This window comes from Schistocerca gregaria, chromosome 6 (genome assembly GCF_023897955.1).
Source record: "Schistocerca gregaria isolate iqSchGreg1 chromosome 6, iqSchGreg1.2, whole genome shotgun sequence".
NCBI classification, from domain to species: Eukaryota; Metazoa; Arthropoda; class Insecta; order Orthoptera; family Acrididae; genus Schistocerca; species Schistocerca gregaria.
In genome coordinates this window covers 114,397,532-114,416,803 of record NC_064925.1, presented here as the reverse complement: position 1 = coordinate 114,416,803, position 19,272 = coordinate 114,397,532, and positions in this window count along the sequence as shown.

The window sequence follows — 19,272 nt, the reverse complement described above, 5'->3', positions numbered from 1 at the left end:
AGTTGCGGATGTTCATGTAAGGGCTGTTTTCTCTCCTTCATTAGTTAGTCGTAGCAGTGACGTATGTGGTGGCGTTGGCTTCCCTGGCCTCTGACTGGCTATAACTAAAAGAGAGAGACTCCTCTGGTACTAGATAAGAGCCGGATGGCGTCAGTCACTACCAGGAATGTCACTGAAGCGTTAGCAGTGAGCCACACAAAGAGGAAGTTCTTATACTGCATTCTGCAGTAGAGTGAATGACATCGCACAATAGTTCGCTATTGTTAATTTTGAATGGTACAGCAAGATGCAGTTTTGATCACATCAGCGATCGGATTGCGTAAGTGTTGCGTCAAACATTTTAATGTTGAATAAATTCCTAACATACCTTAAAAACTGACTACTCATTACTGGAAAGTAGATCAGCACATTCCAGTAACAGATTCACAAAGCCAAAACATGAAGGAAAGTGTGATGGATGTGTACACGCCCCCCTGCAACTCCAATGTGAACTATTATGTTACTGCAGCCAACCACACCCTCGCGTTCTTGAAATATGGTAATTGGTTTCTGCAAGGGAATGACACATGCTCAGTGCTTCCCTGCCATAAGTTACATCAGAGATGGTGGCTAACATGACTGCTTGGTACCAATTCTACATCATCCACAATGTCCCAGAATGTCCAGTGCTGTCATTCAGGCGGGGATGAGAAATATTTTGTCAGATTTAGTTAATAATAGCAGTTGCAGTGGAAAATGTGTACGTTATAGCAAGTTCATTGTTATTAAAATCAAGATCTACACGATGGACCATCTTATTCCATAAAAGGTAGTAAATCGGTATTGAGATGAGATCCAGTAAAATGTCTTCCATAAAAAATGTAAGTGACAAAGAGGGTCATACACTGCTACTAATGACCGGGACTTTGATCGTGATTTTCAAGGTGATTTGGAGATTAAAGTAATTTTTTTAACTGGGTTACTTCAGTGTTTGATTCAAAATTTAAAAAATATAAAAATGATACATTATTCAATATCATGGCAACGTTTAATCAAGGTCAAATAAGCAAATCTGTTTGTAGTTCTAGTCGGTATTAACTTGGAATTTAGGAGCAATACGGCAAAACACAATGTTAGACCCAGATTGGAAAGGGCATAAGGCGTCACATACCATTACAAATAACCATGACTTTAAAGATAATTGTCAAGGATCAATCGAAGACTGTATTTTGCTTCATGTAAATCTGTACTTGTGACGTCAGATTTGGAAAGAGCAAACATAAATTTGAACTTCAAGTTTCAATAACGTCTTTATCATCAAAAAGAAATACGTCATTACTAATTGTGATATTTGCAAGACAGAACAATCATAAATTTTTATCTAACATTCTATTTTGCTGTATCCCTTCTCCATTCTATTTCAAATCTAGGATCAAATATTAGGATACCGATTTTTCAAAAATCGCTTTCACCTCCAAATCACTTTGAAAACCATGTAAAAGGTCACAACCATTATTAGCAACGTGTATCCCCCACATCGCTTCCCAATAGGGGAAGAGAGAAGGGCAAAAATGTGTTTCTTCAGTTCCTGCCATATAGGATGCCCTGCATGGTAGATGGGATTTCTGGGAATTTTATAGACCCATCTTTTATAGGGAAGCCTACATGTCAGTAGCAAGAAACAGTTTTCCGTCCCCCCCCCCCCCCCCCCCACACACACACAAACATGTAGATCGCCCTGCATATCAGCCACGTTGTGTTCCAGTAGTAATGGCTGCTTGATCTACCTGCTTTGCCAGGCAGCTTGCGTGCTAGGAGCAGAGAACGATTCTCAATCCCCTGATGTGTAGGTTGCCCTTCCTCACAGGTGTGCTGTTTGGAAGTAATATGGGTTGATTTATGCTCTTTTTTTGCATGGGCTACATGTGCAAATCGGCACAGCTGAGGGAAGGTCGTGATGGATAGAGTTAATGGATTGAGAGATGGAGAGGTGGAGGATGAGAGCATGGATAAATGGAGAAGAGAAGGACGGAAAGGACCGAGAGGCGGAGAAGGTGGAGATAGGCAGAGACAAAGGGGTGGAGGTGTAGTGTGTGGCTAGTATCAGGATGGCTTGCAGGGGCTGCACATGCAGATGGCCATGCCTGAGCAGAGAATGGTGGGAGATGAATAGAACAGAATGGTAGGAAGAAGCTATGGACAGAAGGAGTGGCCAGAGAACTACTTGGACAGAGAAAAGAGGGAGGAGGAGGCATTCAGCAACGGGGAGTAGGAGTAGGAGAGACAAAGAAGGACGAGGAGGAAGTGATCAGAAACAGGAGAGAAGAAGGAAGAACAAGAGAGAGCGGCAGAGTTCTTCTGTGCAATGTATTTGACATACAAGAATGAGGATGAAGCCACAAGGAGAAGGCTTTTCATAAAATAGAGCTCCTGTAGAATGGGTTTATTGACATAGCAACAAAGATACACGGTAGCTGCGTTATAACTATCGTCTCTATGGGAATAGTTAGCTGTTTCAAGAAATGGTGAAAAACGCAAAAAATTTTGGAAGTTACAGAGGGGAACAACAGGAATTGAAAAATTGGTAGCAATGAGGAGAGCGACTGAATGTTGGTAGAGGCCGTCCGGGGTGGCCAAGCGGTTCTAGGCGCTACAGTCCGGAACCGCGCGACCGTTACGGTCGTAGGTTCGAATCCTGTCTCGGCCATGTATGTGTGTGATGTCCTTGGGTTAGTTACGTTTAAGTAGTTCTAAGTTTTAGGGGACGCATGACCTCAGAAGTTAAGTCCCATAGTGCTCAGATCCACTTGAACCATTTTGAACCAATTTTGGCAGCAAGACCGATACAAGGTTTTCCTGTTTTGTGGGAGAAAAGCAGGCACGACCTCAACCACACAGAGTAGCAGGAAAATGCGTTATCCTTGAGAGTGTTGACAAAAACGCAGGTTCTACATCTACACCTACATGATTGCTCTGTAAAATCTCACTACCATTCCACTCCCGAACAGCGCGCGGGAAAAACGAACACCTAAACCTTTCTGTTCGAGCTCTGATATCTCTTATTTCATTTTAATGATCATTCCTACCTATGTAGGTTGGGATCAACAAAATATTTTCGCATTCGGAAAAGAAAGTTGGTGACTGAAATTTCGTAAATAGATCTCGCCGGGACGAAAAACGTCTTTGCTTTAATGACTTCCATCCCAACTCGCGTATCATATATGCCACACTCTCTCCCCTATTACATGATAATACAAAACCAGCTGTCCTTTTTTGCACCCTTTCGATGTCCTCCGTCAATCCCACCTGGTAAGGATCCCACACCGCGCAGCAATATTCTAACAGAGGACGAACGAGTGTAGTGTAAGCTGTCTCTTTAGTGGACTTGTTGCATCTTCTAAGTGTCCTGCCAATGAAACGCAGTCTTTGGCTCGCCTTCCCCATGATATTATCTGTGTGGTCTTTTCAACTGAAGTTGTTCGTAATTTTAACACCCAGGTACTTAGTTGAATTGACAGCCTTGAGATTTGTACTATTTGCCGAGTAATCGAATTCCAACGGATTTCTTTTGGAACTTATAATGTTACTTAAAAACCGTCTTGATTGCAATTTTTCTTATTCATATGACCGGTTTCGGTTCATTCAGAACCATCTTCAGATCTTTAAAAATGATACTAATTTACTATTTCACGGAAGCAAATCTTTTTCATCCTATGTAATCATCATCAAATGTACCAGAGCGTACCTGATATTTCAGTTACAGGAGGAACCCGTCCAAATCCAGATAGGATGAAAAAGATTTGCTTCCGTGAAATTGTAAATTAGTATCATTTTTACAGATATGAAGATGGTTCTGAATGAACCGTAACCGGTCATATGAATAAAAAAAAATTGCAATCAAGACGGTTTTTAAGTAACATTATAAAATCACTGATTGCTGTTATCCCATGAGACATTATGTCTGCGTTTGCAAAATCTTTTGGAACTCATGTGGATCACCATACCCTTTCCGTTATTTAGCGTCAACTGCCACCTGCCACACCAAACTGCAATATTTCCTAAATCGCTTTGCAACAGATACTGGTCTTCGGATGACCTTACTAGACGGTAAATTACAGCATCATCTGCGAACAACCTAAGAGAACTGCTCAGATTGTCACCCAGGTCATTTATATAGATCAGAACATACTTTCTTCCATTGATGTATGGGACATTTCAAGATGGCAGGGAAGAAGATTTAGAGTTACGCATCGATACTGTAAAGATGCTGAACGTATAAGATCCTGTATTCATGTGACAGCCTTATTATAGATCCTTAATATACGAGTAGAAGCACTGTGCATACCCAGTAACTAAAAAACAGTGACTGAGAAACAAAACAGAGCGCTTGTGAAAATTGCGTCGTCTGTCAAAAAGCATACACCCTAACATAGTACGACAGTTTTCGTAGTCAATCAACTGGTTCGTTGCACAACCATCTGTCTCAAGTGTCCGTTGCTAGCTCCGGTTACATGGAGTTTTCTTTGCGCAGAAGTATATCACAGTGGAGTAGATTCTCTACGCCTACTGGCTACTTTCCTTTTGCTTCAGTTGACAATGGTTTTCCGAATCATTCACATGCACATGAAAATTCTTATATGCTGTGACAATGTGTTCATACCACTTAATATAGTTATTCGGAGCTATGCGGACATCTTTTACAATTGTTTGAGCTGTCAAGCTGACGGAGCATAGTGCTCACTTTCGCCTGCTCTTGCAAGCATTAGAATGTTATGAACTATATGTTTCTGTAAGTTTTGTTTCCACTTCCCCCAGTGATATTTGAAACACCACCATAATCTTTCCCATAGCACTTATTTGATTGTAAGTCTACCAAAGACTGTCAAGCTCCGAGTAACATTGAGTCCCCTATTTTCTCATATTCATAATTTTTTCATCTTGAGTATCTAGAACATAAAGCAGGCTTAGATATCAATTTATTTCCATTCATTTTGTGACAGGTTTAGATCTATATGATAATTTTGCGTCAGTCCTTCTAAAGCACCATATAAAACATAGGTAACTTGCGGCCTAATCACAGTCATTTCATTTTGAATATCGAGAATAAAAAAACAGATTTAGCTAGCAATTTATTTCCTCTCGTATTTTTATGGGGTTCGATCTGTATGTTACTGGAATGTATGTCTTCCTAAACTATTATATAGAACATAGCAAACTTGAAGTGAAGATAGGTACCGTCAAAAAGGGTAAAAGACAAAATAAAATCACGATAAATAAACACGAATTGCAGCACAAAAGACAATGTTTTAATTTCTGTGATTTAATTTAACATCAATAACATTGCATCGATTACTTTATGAATAAAAACATCACCAAAGTCTGATGTAAGTCCATACTCCTTGAATAATATTGTATTCATAATGCATTACACAGTTCTTACAGTTAACGTTGTATCCTACTGTTACTCCACCTCAGCCTTCATCTTACACACGATATGTTATGGAGTACAATTTCTATAACGATGTATTAAATAGTGTAGAACATTGACCTTCAGCTCATTTAAAAATTAATTAAAACTAGATGTTACCTGGCGTGGTCTATGTACACATTTATTGTAATTCTCTTTTAGCACATGTCCTGCATCCCCCGCTCTGCACATCTCCTTCAGCCCTCCATCTTTATTCGTCTCCACCTAAACCCTCTCTCAGCCCATCTCCTCTTTCCTCTCTTCTCATCCACCCCCTCCAACCTCCACTCTCAATCCATTTCTTTTTGCTCCTCTCTCGGCCCATTTCTTATTGCTCCTCCCTCTGCCCATCCGTTCCTTATGCATCTCGTCTACTCCTCCCCTTTCAGTCCATTTTAGCCTCCTCCTCAAAGAGCCCATCTCTTCCTCCCCTAATCCGTCCACCCCACCCAACACCCAGTCACTGCCCATTCACTCCTGCCCCTTTCCCTGCTCAACTCTTCTTAATCCTTCTCTACTGTATCTCACCCCTCTCTTCCCATTTGCTGCTCCCCCTTTTGTCCCTCTCCCTTCCCTCCACTCAGGGAATTCACTGCTCCCCTCTCTCTTTGGCCATCTTCTGTCCTCCTCTCCTGTCCATTTCGTCATCCCTTTCCTCTGTTCATTTCCTGTTCATTCCTCTCTCTTTCCATGTCCTCCTCTCCCTCTTTTTGTCCTTTTCTTCTTTAATTTAGTTTTCATTTCCTGTCTCCTCTCTTTCCCTTTCCTCTTTGCCCCTTCTCTCTCCAAGTTGTCAGCCCCCTCCCCAAAACAAGATCTTTGTGCTTCTTACTTTCATAATATTCTCTTCCAGATGGTGAATAATGTCTGTAATATATGTACAAAGTTTAGCTGAAATCGGTCAGGAGAAGCTTTTTAACAGTTGCTGCCCAGGCATTCACAAGTCACATATTTCCTTTGTATTCAATATATTTTACACATATTTGTACACATATGTCATCGTCGACTGTATCGAAATTCGCCCTGCAGTTTCCCTTTCATGCAGCTAGATCATATGTTCTGAAGTATATTTTCGTAGATACATTCAGTGACATAAATGGATACTGTCTGCGATGGGTATTTCATATAGAGTCTATAGTAAAGAAGTAATAAAGTAAAATGTCATGCATGATGTGGAACTTTTCCGTCATCTCAACATCTGGCACCATATCTCTTGAACTACGTGTCGTAGAATTATAATTCGTTTGTGCAGTCATTTGTGTAAGAAAATGCTGTCTCCAAAATGTGTCACGAATACATAGTGGTAAAGAAGTAATAAATTAAAACGGCAAACGGGATGCGGCAGTTTCACTGATGGAACAGCGAAAATGTAGTCAGTGAGAAACTTTATTCCTTTCTTCATTTTCTGGAGGGTGTGCGTAAGAGAAAGTTACGTAATGTACATTTCTATTTATATTCTGTATTATTCATTGTCATTGTTTACAACATACCCCATTAATATAGAGGAAGTTGAGACGAACGTTTTGACAGAGGTCGCTTGTAGTTTATCAAGTCGGAAAACTACTCCAAACAGCCCTACAAAAAGCACCTAAGCTAGAGCACACGCGCGTCTGAGAGATTTTCAAACTGTTAGTCCTAGACAAAAAATAAACAGAACCTTTTCTTGTAGAAAATTTAATTTAGTTTAATTGTGTACTGAGATATGTTTTCGTTGGAGTGGACGGTTTTCGAGTTATTAAATAAAAAGGTACAGAACTGATGTTAAATGTGTTCTATCTCAGAAACCATTCGCAATAGGGTATTTGTCCACAGGAAGTTTTTTGTTTAGAATCACTGATACTATCGCAACTCAAAGCATGTACTTTACGTCCTGACTTACCCTGACTATACGTTCATCCGTTTTTATAATACGTGTGGATATAAAATGAACTACATGATACATCGTTATTAGAATGTATGGCTTGGTTGACACTGTACCGAGAATGTAAGTGAAGCGGGAAGAGTTTTGGAATTTTGTGGCGCTTTTGTGAATCTAGGATTCTAATTTGAATTAATATTTTACAGTGACATCTCTGAAGTCGGCTATCATGAAATTCTTATGAAAAGCGTGTATTGTTCACAGACTTTATTTTATGTCCTGTCTAAAAGTTAACAAATGCTACACACACTTTCTTTCGTAATTCATTGTATTGAATAGATTTGTAAGAAACTGTGGATGAGCAGTTCTTGACAAAATGATAGAAGATTATATTTGACAGAAGATTATATTTGGCAACCTACGAAATGTGTAAGGAATGTATGCACTCGCTTTCACAACTGACGTGTTGGCTGTGAAATCGTCGGGCGAATTACGAAATGTTGGCACCTACAGCACTTGTAAATGGCCTGCAAGCTCGAACTAATCACAAGCCAAAACTAGTCACGTTGTTCGAATTTCATGTAAGTTAGTAACAGCCTAAGTGGAAACCTTGCGATATCCTAACGTGAAATTTCAAGATCGAAAAAAAAGCGCACAGTTACGAGCTAATAAGCTACCACAAACAGTTCTTTAATAATGGAAGTAGTGTCGTCCTTCTTTAGTCAAATGTTATGCTTCATTAAGTTCCTCACTAGTTCCAGTGCTAAAGGAAAATCTGTGAAACAGTTGTTAAGAGAGTTGCATCTACGTTTAATTCAAGTAATTTATAAAACAAATTGTCGGGACGTGCACAGTTGGATAGGACATATCAGTAAAAAGTGGTGAACTGATTTTGGTTGAAGTACATGAATTGACGGCTCTTTCAACTATTTCTTCAACTTACGGATCGTGTTTACATGTGCTCTGTGTTTAGAAGTCATTTGCTCCTAATAAAATATGTCCCATGCGGTTTTGAAATGTAAGGAAAGAGAAGGAAGTTACCGCAAACTAGTAGTAGTATTTTATCGTACGTCCATCTCTCGAAGAATATTCCGCTTTTAATTTTATGGCTCACAGAAGCAAGCGCATGAGAGCCAAGTGCTCGTTTGCCATTTACGGTTCAGATTCTGGAGTTCAGCGTGCAACGGACAAAATGAAAGGGAAACCAAGGCCGCTAGTACCAAGTTGACTTTCATAGCGCAAAGGAAAAGTCTCGCAGTACGCTCGTAATTTTTTTTTAATAATTAGTTTACACCTGAGTTCTTTGTTGAACTTCGGCTATCGGCAAAAACTGTAGTTTTCTCGTGCTTAGTCCTTCATTACATATTGTAATGAGTTCCTTAGATAAAGTAAACTCTTCTGGAACACTGAGTAAAAATGATTAACTGAGCAAGCACTGTGTCAGCAGTGTGAAATAGGGCTGTGAGAAAGAATAGAACAAGTCTGTTAGTTCGTATCAGGAATCGTAGTACGTTATATCTGATCCGTGCAGGGCTCGTGTTAATGCCATTTCGTGTTTGTCATCCTCTATTACGGTACTGCCGCGTCGTTTCTTATTCCATTTACTGACGTCACTAACGCCCTGCCTTACTTGCCCGTGAGTGGCAGCAGCAGCGCGTATCGATAGTGCACTGTCGAACCATCTCTGGAGCGATCGATAGTATTTCAGTCTGCCAATCAGTCGGAGACGGACCAGGAGGACAGTCGGGACGCAGCAGCAGTGCAGTCGGGAACGGAGCCCCAGTGAGGTCCGCACAGCCAGTACCAGCGGAACGATCGTTGGTTGGTCGTTCGGTCGGTCATCGACGACGTGTAGTTGGGTCGGTTCCTTCCTGTCCAGAGATGTCGGTTGTGTACCCTCTGCATGGTTGGGTCCGAGCCAGTGTCTCCGGCATGTCTTCCGTCTGAAGGAAGTCAGTTCAGTTGGAGATGGACCAGGAGTACAGTCGGCGACGGAGCATTGACTCGGCAGAGTCAGTCGGAAGGCAGTCAGTGCAAGTACGAACCAGAACCGTGGTCGAAGCAAACCAAAGGCCGTTGGTCGGTCGATCGGCTGGTCGTCGCATGTTGACATGTGGTCTGCTGACCACTGATACCAGTATGAGTGGCCGGCCGGAGTGGCCGTGTGGTCTGGAACCCGAGACCGCTACTGTCGCAGGTTCGAATCCTGCCTCGGGCATGGATGTGTGTGATGTCTTTCTGTTAGTTAGGTTTAAGTAGTTCTAAGTTATAGGGGACGGATGACCTGAGTAGTTAAGTCCCATAGTGCTCAGAGCCATTGGAATCATTTGAACCAGTATGAGTTGGGGAAGAGTTAGTAGCCAGCAACAGTCGGGTCCGTATGTTGTTAGTATTCGCCGGGATGGGTGTCGAAGGTGGGCTGCCGTTGGTCCTTTGCTCTGCCGGTCGTCTCAGTCGACGACGTCTTGGATCCTCAGGACGAACACCATTTTCTCCAGGTTGGGATGTGGTTGGACATCATGGTTCTTAGGAACTGAGCAGCGCGAAGCCAGGCCGGGACTTTTGGCTGTGGGCACGAGCTGTTCCATCTGGAGGTGCAAGCTGTACGAGCGACTTTTCGCTTTCTTCCGAAGCAGGATCCTCAAGTTGAGTAATTAGTTACCTGTTCTTAAAACTCGACTGTTACGATTTGTTCTTTATTTGTGGGTTGTGGTTTTCTCATCGTATGATGCTTGTGGTAACGAATCGTGTGTTTTCTTGCCTAGAATCTGCAGCCTCTGGTATCAACTTGACAGTTGTGGCTTGTGTTTTCGGATTCTTTTAAACTCGTCTTGAGGGATGTTTGATGCCTTGATCTTGGTGAGGCCGAGTTTGAAGTTATTAGTGTCTCGGTGTACTCTTCATCGGCCGATATTTTCCATTATCTGTGCAGTTGGATCTGACCGGTGTAAAACGGTCAGACTGTCGGTCGGTCGTGAACCATCCCGTGGTTGTGTTGCCTTCCGATTAAGAGCTTGTCGCTCGGGCTGCCTGTCTCACCGAAGCATGCTTTAGTGTTACTTCCCAGGCCGATCCGTGGAACCTTCTGAGCGCCGCTCCTTCTGTTTTACATAGTGGCCTTTCAGTCGAGTTTTAGCTTATTTACATTACAGGGCTGTTATTTTGGGCCTGAAGCCGTAAAAGTATTTTCTGCATGGTGTGTGTGGCCTTCAGCCGAGTTTTAATCTCTTAAATTAGATATTCAAAATCTTGGTCTTGCCCCTAAGTCATAACATTGTTATTCTTTAGTATGAGGCTTTCAACTGAGTTTGCATGAAATGTTAAAACTAAGGCCCTCAGCCAGTTAAATTGAAAGCTCCTATTCGCAGGCTTTAAGCCGTTAAATTGTTTGGTTGAGATGCGGCCTTCAGCCGAGTTTTAAGCTATTTAGAATTAACACTGAAAATCTTTGTGTTGGCCTTAAGCGGTAGCACTGTTCTTGCATAATGTGTGGCTTTCAGCCGAGTTCTATGAGCCTTCAGCCTGTTTTTATTGAAGTAAAACTATGTTTTTAAAGAAGTGAAACTTTCAGAAGAACTCCTGTACCTCAATTCCTTATTTAAGCCTTGCGCCCTGGATTTTCGTATGTGGCCTTCAGGCAATTTAAATCAAATCAAAGGAGCTCTTTCGTTAAAACCTTGAGAGTTTTAAATTCTTGCTTATGTCGTGTGTTTTAACAAATATAGTTTATATGTTGAGTGCAACTGACAGCAACTTATTTTGACCCCTTTAAACAAATATAACCTCACCCGCTCTGTCCTGCTAGACCAGAGATTTCAATATCTATTCTACAATATTTATTTCAAGCTGATAATGTTGCTAATGTTTTATGGTTACCACATGCCCAAATGGAAACTGGTGAGGCAATAGTGAGAGCTGGTGTAAGATCCCAGTTTACCGTTAACTGCTTTAGGTATGCTGTAGTTTCCCTAAATTACTTAATGCCATTGAAGGGACGGTTGGTTTGAGAATCACACCCCCCGATTTCTTTTGCCATTTTTCATTAGTGCGGGCATGTACTTCACCTGCGAAGATACATTCCGTCGACTGAGGGTTGAATCCTGATTTTTCTTTTCCTTTAAAAAGGAAACACTTTTCTGCCATGCGCTAGTATAACAATATACAGGGTGAGCACATAAGCACTTAACGCTACCGGAAATTCAAACGAACGAAACGGTATAATTTCCTCTTCTTCACACCCTAACCTGTTAATAGAGTATCTCTAGAGGGTTTCGTAGCGTTCCGTATCTCAGTCGGTAAAAACGGAACCCTTGTAGGATCACTTTGTTGTCCGTTTCTCTGTCCGACTGTTAAAAGCATATCAGTATGCACTTTGTGTCAGATACTAAGATCTACAGCCCATTGGCGGTGTACCAAATTGTAACTTCGTCAACGTAATCAAAAGACACGGACATTTACGTCACATATTTTGATATTCACAAACTCATTCATCAAAATCTGTAGGGCACTTCAGCTATCCCAGATTCGTAAAATTTGGCAAGAAGTAATGTTGTAATGTTTTACAGTATAAATGAAGGGAAAAATGCTAAAACTGTGAGTTTGTAATTATATCACTCGCTTTTCTTTCTGTTATTTGTTATCCGTTTGTCTGTCTGTCCATCCGTCCTTCTCTTAAGACCTTTTTTTTCTCAGGAACTGGTGCAAGTATAAAGATGAATTTTATGTGACATAGTGAGGTCTACAGTCACTTGGCCGCGTAATAAATGTAAGCTTATAGATCAATGCAGTCCAAAGATGTGACCATTTATTTCACATATTCTGATGCAAACTTACTTATCGAAACCCATAGGGCATTTCCCGTTGACCTGGGATCATAATATGTGAGAAAAAATACAAGGCTTCACAGTAAAAGAGGAGGGAAAGGTCCGAAATATATATCACCAAAGAACTACTACTTTTGTCATATGTTGTCATCGATGCTTCTATTAGCATCCAATTTTCTTAGGATCTGGTAGACGTTTCAAGATGCCATTTACGATACATGCAGTGTCCACGGCCCTTGGTGGTATACAAAACTTAAGCTTCTAAGTCAATGCAATCAAAAGATATAGGCCACGTGTGTCATATATTTTCATACCCACAAACTCACTCATTAAAAGCTAAGGGGTACTTTCCGTTGCTTTCAATCATGAAATCGGACAAGAAGCAAGATGTCACACTTAAAATAAAGGAAAAATAAGAAAATTATTAATTTCAAATTACACCGAGAGGAAACATATTTCTTTTGTCACTTGTTATCCGACATCAAACCAAAACAGATATTATTGAGTTATGGTTAAAACTCGAAAGGTCCGTATGAGATTTTCTGCCATGTATTTACATTTATGTCTATTGCTGTTACCTATTGAATAAGTAATTTCAAGTCTTACTGTGAGTATGTTCTATAATAGCTAATCTAACTTCAATGACGTACTGTTACGTGTCTATTGTTCAATCTATACGTCGAAGAAGTAATGACGGAAACAAAGGAAAGATTCAAGAGTAGGATTAAAATTCAAGGTGACGGGATGTCGATGATAACATTTTGTCCTCTGTGAAACTGAAAAAGAATTACAGGATCTGTTGAAAGAAACAGTCCGATCAGTAAGAATAAATCGAAGGTGTGCGAAAGTAATGAGAAGTAGCAGAAATGAAAACAGCGAGAAACTTAATATTAGAACTGATAATGACGAAGTATATGAAGCTATGGAATTCTGCTACCTAGGAGCAAAATAACCCTTGATCGGCGGAGCAAGGAAGACACAAAAATCAGACTAGCATTGACAAGAAGAGCATTCCTGGTCTAGAGAAGTCTGGTAGTATCAAACATTCGAGGGAGAAATTTCTGAGAATGTGAGTTCATGAGTTCGGTGTTGTGTAGTAGACTTTGGGAAAACGGGGAGAGAAGAAGATCGAAGAATTTGTGATGGGGTGCTACATAGGAATTTAGAAAATGAAGTCGACTGATTAGGTCAGGAATGAGGAGCTTTTTCCTCAGTTTCGGCGAGAAAAGGAATAGATGGAAGACGCTGAAAAGAAGAAGGGACAGGATGACAGGAATTTGTTAAGATCTCACGAAATAAAGTTTTGCAAATTTGTAGTAATTTCTTATGAAACCAAACTGCTGAGGTCAATGGTCCCTGGGCTTACACACTACTTAATCTACCTTACACTAACTTACGCTAACACATACACCCATACCCGAGGGAGTACTCGAACCTCCTATGGGGGGAGTCGCACGAACCGTGGTAAGGCAGCTAAAACCGCACGGCTACCCCACGAAATAAAATAACAACTGAGGACGCAGGTTAAAATTGCAAATCGGAGATGTAAATGTTGGCACGGGGAAGGAATTCCTGACGATCCGCATCGAATCATAGAGAGTAGGTACTGCAGACGCAAACAGGAAAACCTCATTGAATGGATCGAACAATTTCGGGGCTAAGCTGAAGCTGCCAGGGCTGCATTATGTGAAAGTATGTTTAATGACCAGACACATTTGTTTCAGGTCCTTCACTTATCATCAGTATATTTCTGATATTTTAAATGTTGTTAATATTGATTTCTCACTGTTATCGTTTCTAAAAGACGTATGTACAGGCTTCAAAATTTTCTTTTAGTCTCAGATCATTTACATTGTGGGGATCAGTAACGATTTTGTGTTGTTAATCATAACGACTGCATTGAATTCTTCATTTTGTTACGTCGTAATACGGCGGAGGAGAATAAATGTTGTTGACACTGTCTTTTTTTTTTACTAACACGTGCACACTCTCAGATACCTGCTCCTTGTCATTTCTGTGTTAGTGTTTGTTGTTTTCTCGACAGACTGAAATAAAATAAAAAAAAACATTTGTATAAAATTTCTCGTGACCTTAGTTTTCTGTTATTTTTGTATGACTGGGAATCATTCTGTATTGGTAAATAAAGACTTATTCCAGACTAAATACTTTCTTTGAAATTTTTACTAACGTCTTAAATCATCACTAATCTGCCAAGCTGTAAGTGGATGACGTGAGCTCGTCCTGCGTAGTTTCGTGAAGACCACTGTCTCTCTAACGAACCAGAGCCTGCTGCTATCTACATTACTTACCACTGAACCTAAATTATCATCATATTTCATATTATCATGAATTTTTTGCGGTGATAGAAATCACCAATACACTGACTTTTTTTTCTTTTTTTTTTCCAACTCTTTTGAAGGAGCGAAAGAGATTCAGTTTGGGAGGACATCGGCCTTAACAGTTTCCGGCGCATTTCATTCGCGCTCTATCTCTCTCAGGGTTGCACTCGTAAGAATTCATTTACCAAAATACAATGACAAACGTCACAATTGTAATTGAGGGTGCGTTATTTTTCTTTTGAAACTTATTGAACCCTCGTAAAACTTCACCAATTTAGATCATGTGGACGTCCACATTTACTAGACACGCTTATCTTTGGCCAGGAAACGGACATGAACTGGGTACGACACGGGACAGCAAACCAATGGCACACATATAACAATAGACGACAGGCGCAGCGGTGCCCGGAAAAGAAGAAAAGTAAAGAAAGGAACGAGACGCTGGTGAACGAACGTCACACTGCCGGATGGGGATTCCTCCCCCCCTCCCCCCCGCCGCCACTATCCCACCTTTCTTCTTGTGTCTCTTACTTACGGGGTGCCCACTGAAGCGAGCCGACACTCATCTGTCTGTCCAAACAAAAGCGGGCGCACGGATAGGTATTGTTTCGGCGTCTCCCTGCACTGCTAGTCCCACGTGATGGTAAGATTCGGCTTTCCGTTCGCATCTGTCTAGGGGCAATACAATACCGCGAAATTCGCGTTAGCACTTATTTTATAACAACTGCTAGGCTGACCTTGTAAACCGTTTAACGCCCGGCTTAGTAGCCCAGAAGCCACTTCATTAGCTTAGATATGTTAAATCATGCCATTAAACTAGCAACATGGCACCACCGTACATTCCTTGTCAATGAACAAATGATGTAGTTATAGAATCTTGAGGTAAGCAGATGTATGTTTACTTAATTTCTACAATTGATCGTTTATTTATGGACAAGGATTGTTCAAACCCGTCCATGTTCCATTTTTAAGGTCAGATGTTTAACGTGATGATGTGGCTTCTAGACGACGAAATTGGTCGTTAAGTAAATTATTTATCGGAGCAGCGAAGCGTTTATTATTCAGTATGTCTACTTATGACTGAGGTTGTCACTCATACAAGTTAGCATGCAGAAACAGTCGTGCAGAAATCTTTAACAGCAACGGGTAGTTTACTTCAGACCATATCCTTGATTTAGAAGTTTGCGGAAACATTTTCAGTTTGTGATAACTTTGGCAAACGCCCCAGTCTTCCTGGTGGCGAAAAAGAACTAATAATAAGTAGTTAACACGTGTTCGAATGTAAGTATCGAAATACATTTTTGATCAGAACTTTCTCTGCTCATTATTTTTAAACGTATATGTATTAATTTTCACATGTTTCCGTTGGTGGAAAATAACTTTCTATACAAGGAAATGTGGAGATGTTAGAATGGGATGTTCAGGTACTGTAGTGAGAAACGGCTGCTGAAAATCGAATCTGAAAGAAATGATCGAACATGAAGGTAGAAAATAAATTGAGAGTGCCCTGTAATATGAAAACAAGCCTTCAAAAAGGACCTTCTTTAATAAAAGCTAGAATACGATTTAGATCGTCAACTTTGGTTGCCCTGTCGTCCTCAATTCCGTGTAATATACATTTCATTCAATGTCGTTCGAGATAACAAACTTATGGGTGTCTTGGAGCGGAAATATATAATTAAAATTTTGAAGACAATCGAGACTAAAGATGGATGGGAAGTTTTATTGAAAGCATGAAACCAAATGGAGTGTGGAGAGTAATTTGGAGGCCACGAACATCCATAATACCTGCCCAGGATGAATAGAAAGAGAGTAGCCAGATATGTTGAACTACCTTTGGAAGGAAAAGACAACTGCAGCGTGGAATAGAACAGAAAATATTCAGATAATTGTAGTATCTCACGGTCTCAGTTGTCTATTGGGTTCAAACAGACGAACTGAGAAGTGAGAAGAATTTCATGCTGAAATAAGAAATGAAAATGTGGACAACATTTCAAGATTACTAAGAAGGAAGAACATTCAATGTATGACTCCTTGAAGACGTGTTGCACACAGGAAATATTTCATACACATTACACCAACAATTCCGCCACCCCCCCCCCCCCCCCTCCCCCCCTCCCCACACACGTGGAATTCACCGAAGAGCTTCATTAGTATTTTCATTACAATCATATTTACGTCTTCCATTCTAGTGTGTTCCATGATGGATTCCTTTCATTGCTTGTGTCTTCTTGTAATCGTCAACACACATTCCTCCATTGCCATGAGCCATATCATGTGAGATTTCTTTTACAAGTTTCAACATCAAATGTGCTACAATCACACTCTATAACATTATAACGGGCGCCCTAATATAGCAGTTCGCAGAGAAGAGTCACAGTTACCTGACGGGCTTATCGAGCCCGAATTAGAGGAAGACAAAGAATGTTTCAAGCATGAAAAGCCGGTTTAACTCCAATGGGACCAATAAAAATGCTATTTTCCACGCTTGTTTATAATTTTGGGGTAGTTCGACTAAATCTACATGCACTGATAATTCCGTTAAAAATTGGCATTTCTCACACAGTAGATGCCAGTTACAGCGACGTAATTCCGAAAAACATCGATTGTACAACAGAGAAACGCGGCTGTCATTCTTGCTCATGAAACCGGAATGAAGTGGCATAACATCCTTTTCCACTCGTTTCAGCGTAATCCTCGCTATCTTACAATTATTTCAACCAAATGCGGTGGCCGCTGTAAATTATCAGACAAATCCTTCTCTGTTTACGAATGTTAAATCGGTCGTGCGCGGGTATATGTTATACGATTGGCACTTAATTTTTACATTGTGGCGACATGGCCTTCGTTTGGGCACAGGGAAGTGTCAGTCGGCCCTTAATGCAAGCTACTACTCCACTTGATGACGTCCTTCACAGATGGAGACGAAACATTGTTTCTCCAAGAAATTCCTTTGGTCACTGCAGAGTAGCTTCGCTTATTATGAGGGTCACATTTACGGCTAAAAAAATTTTGATACAGTTGTATTCACGCTACAAACCAAATTAACATATAGTTTCGAAAATGGATACGTTGCGGACAGTTCCAGTTTACAGTTTGTCCTAAAACTGATAGTTCCTGCAGGATGGCAGATGCAAAGCACGTCACATCGTCCTATTCACGGTTAGGAACTGTACCTTTATTACCAAGGGTCTGACAGATTCCCTGTGAGAAATAGCCGTCCGATACATTTTTTAAAAAATAAAGCAGCTACTAAGCAATTCATGAGAGTGGTGAATACCATTTTAATGCATTTTATGAGTAACCCATCACAGTAGAAATGTAGTGGTCATTATCAAAGTTTGATTTAGAGAACACCTCATGAAAACTGTTTCATTCTGTAGACCCAAATCGGATGGCTATTTATTAGTCAACAAGTCTAAATGAATTCTGGTAGTTCACAGAATATTGTGAACAACATTTAGCGCCACTTATACTTGGTAGACAACTGTTGGATTGGCACAACTGCTGTATGGTGATCGTAATGTTCCCTAATTCATTTGGTTTGAATTTCAAACTGATAGATTTATGTCCACGGTACAGAAAGTGCTATCCAGTGGCTCCGAAGATAAGGACGTAACCTCCTCATATTAAAATGTTACTTGTCCCTGTCTGTACAGTGTAGTTGCATGGAATCTTTCGGTAATACTGATATAGGAGGAATCGTATTGTCACACCGCTGGGAAGCCTGTTGTCCTCAGCTGAGCAAGGCCTCGTTCTGTGCTTCTGAACGACCACCCTTTGTGTGATCTGGAAGGCCAGATGTATAAGCCACGAGGCACTTCAATGTCTGCGCAGTCGGAGTGACATGTTTTGCGTGAGGTGCGGCCCTATGACTTCCCAGCTCATCTGATTTTTCTTTTGTTAGTGAGAGACTAATTCTATTTGGATAACGAGTTGAGCCTGGCATGACAGTTTCACAAAAGAAATTAGTATTCATGTTTCAAAGTCCTCACCAGAAGCAATTGGCATGATGTGCCGACCCTTGAAATAACCGCAAGACCCAGTCTTTCACTGACTCCTTTACTGAGTCCTTCCATTAGTTAACCTGCTAAACTTATAAGTTGTTGATTCACTTACAGCCTTGCCATTGGTCCGAGTTTTGTAAAATAATTTGATTGGCACTTTGAAAAGCCCACGACAGAGAAGGGAGAGTTGGCCTTGAAAACGAAACTCTCAACGCGTGCTCCCGCCGAACAGGAGAACATCTCCGGACACCTTCTAGAACGATTTCAGTGCCAAGAGCAGAGCAGCAGACTTGTTCGACAGCTGGAATCCGCTCCACCAGCAAAACGTAGCACCAGGGCCGTGACTATTGCTCCCCTAGAATGTCCAGTAGATGACGTGAGCTTGGGGAACGTGTGAGGAGGCTCAGGAGTTACTGGTAGGCGCGTCGATACAGTTTAGCAATGAACGAAAAACAAGTAATTTACAATAAGGAGATGCAATAAATATTGTAGTAGATATTTTAAGTTTCATGGAAGACGTAGTAAACACATACCTCGCTGAAAGAAACACGTGACTCCGAACTGTCATTCACGAAAGTTTCATCATTTTCGAAACAGTTTTGAATAGGTTAAATTTAAACCCTAAAGTTTACAAAAAAAACTCGTTACCTTGGTAAGTTTTATGGTTATGTTATATTCTCCTAACGGAACGCAACCATACGAAATTACATCACGCTTATTAGCGAGGCTGCTATAATTCTACTGAAAGGAAATTACCATAATTTCGTTACATTGCGCATTATTTTTTATGCTTTAAGTA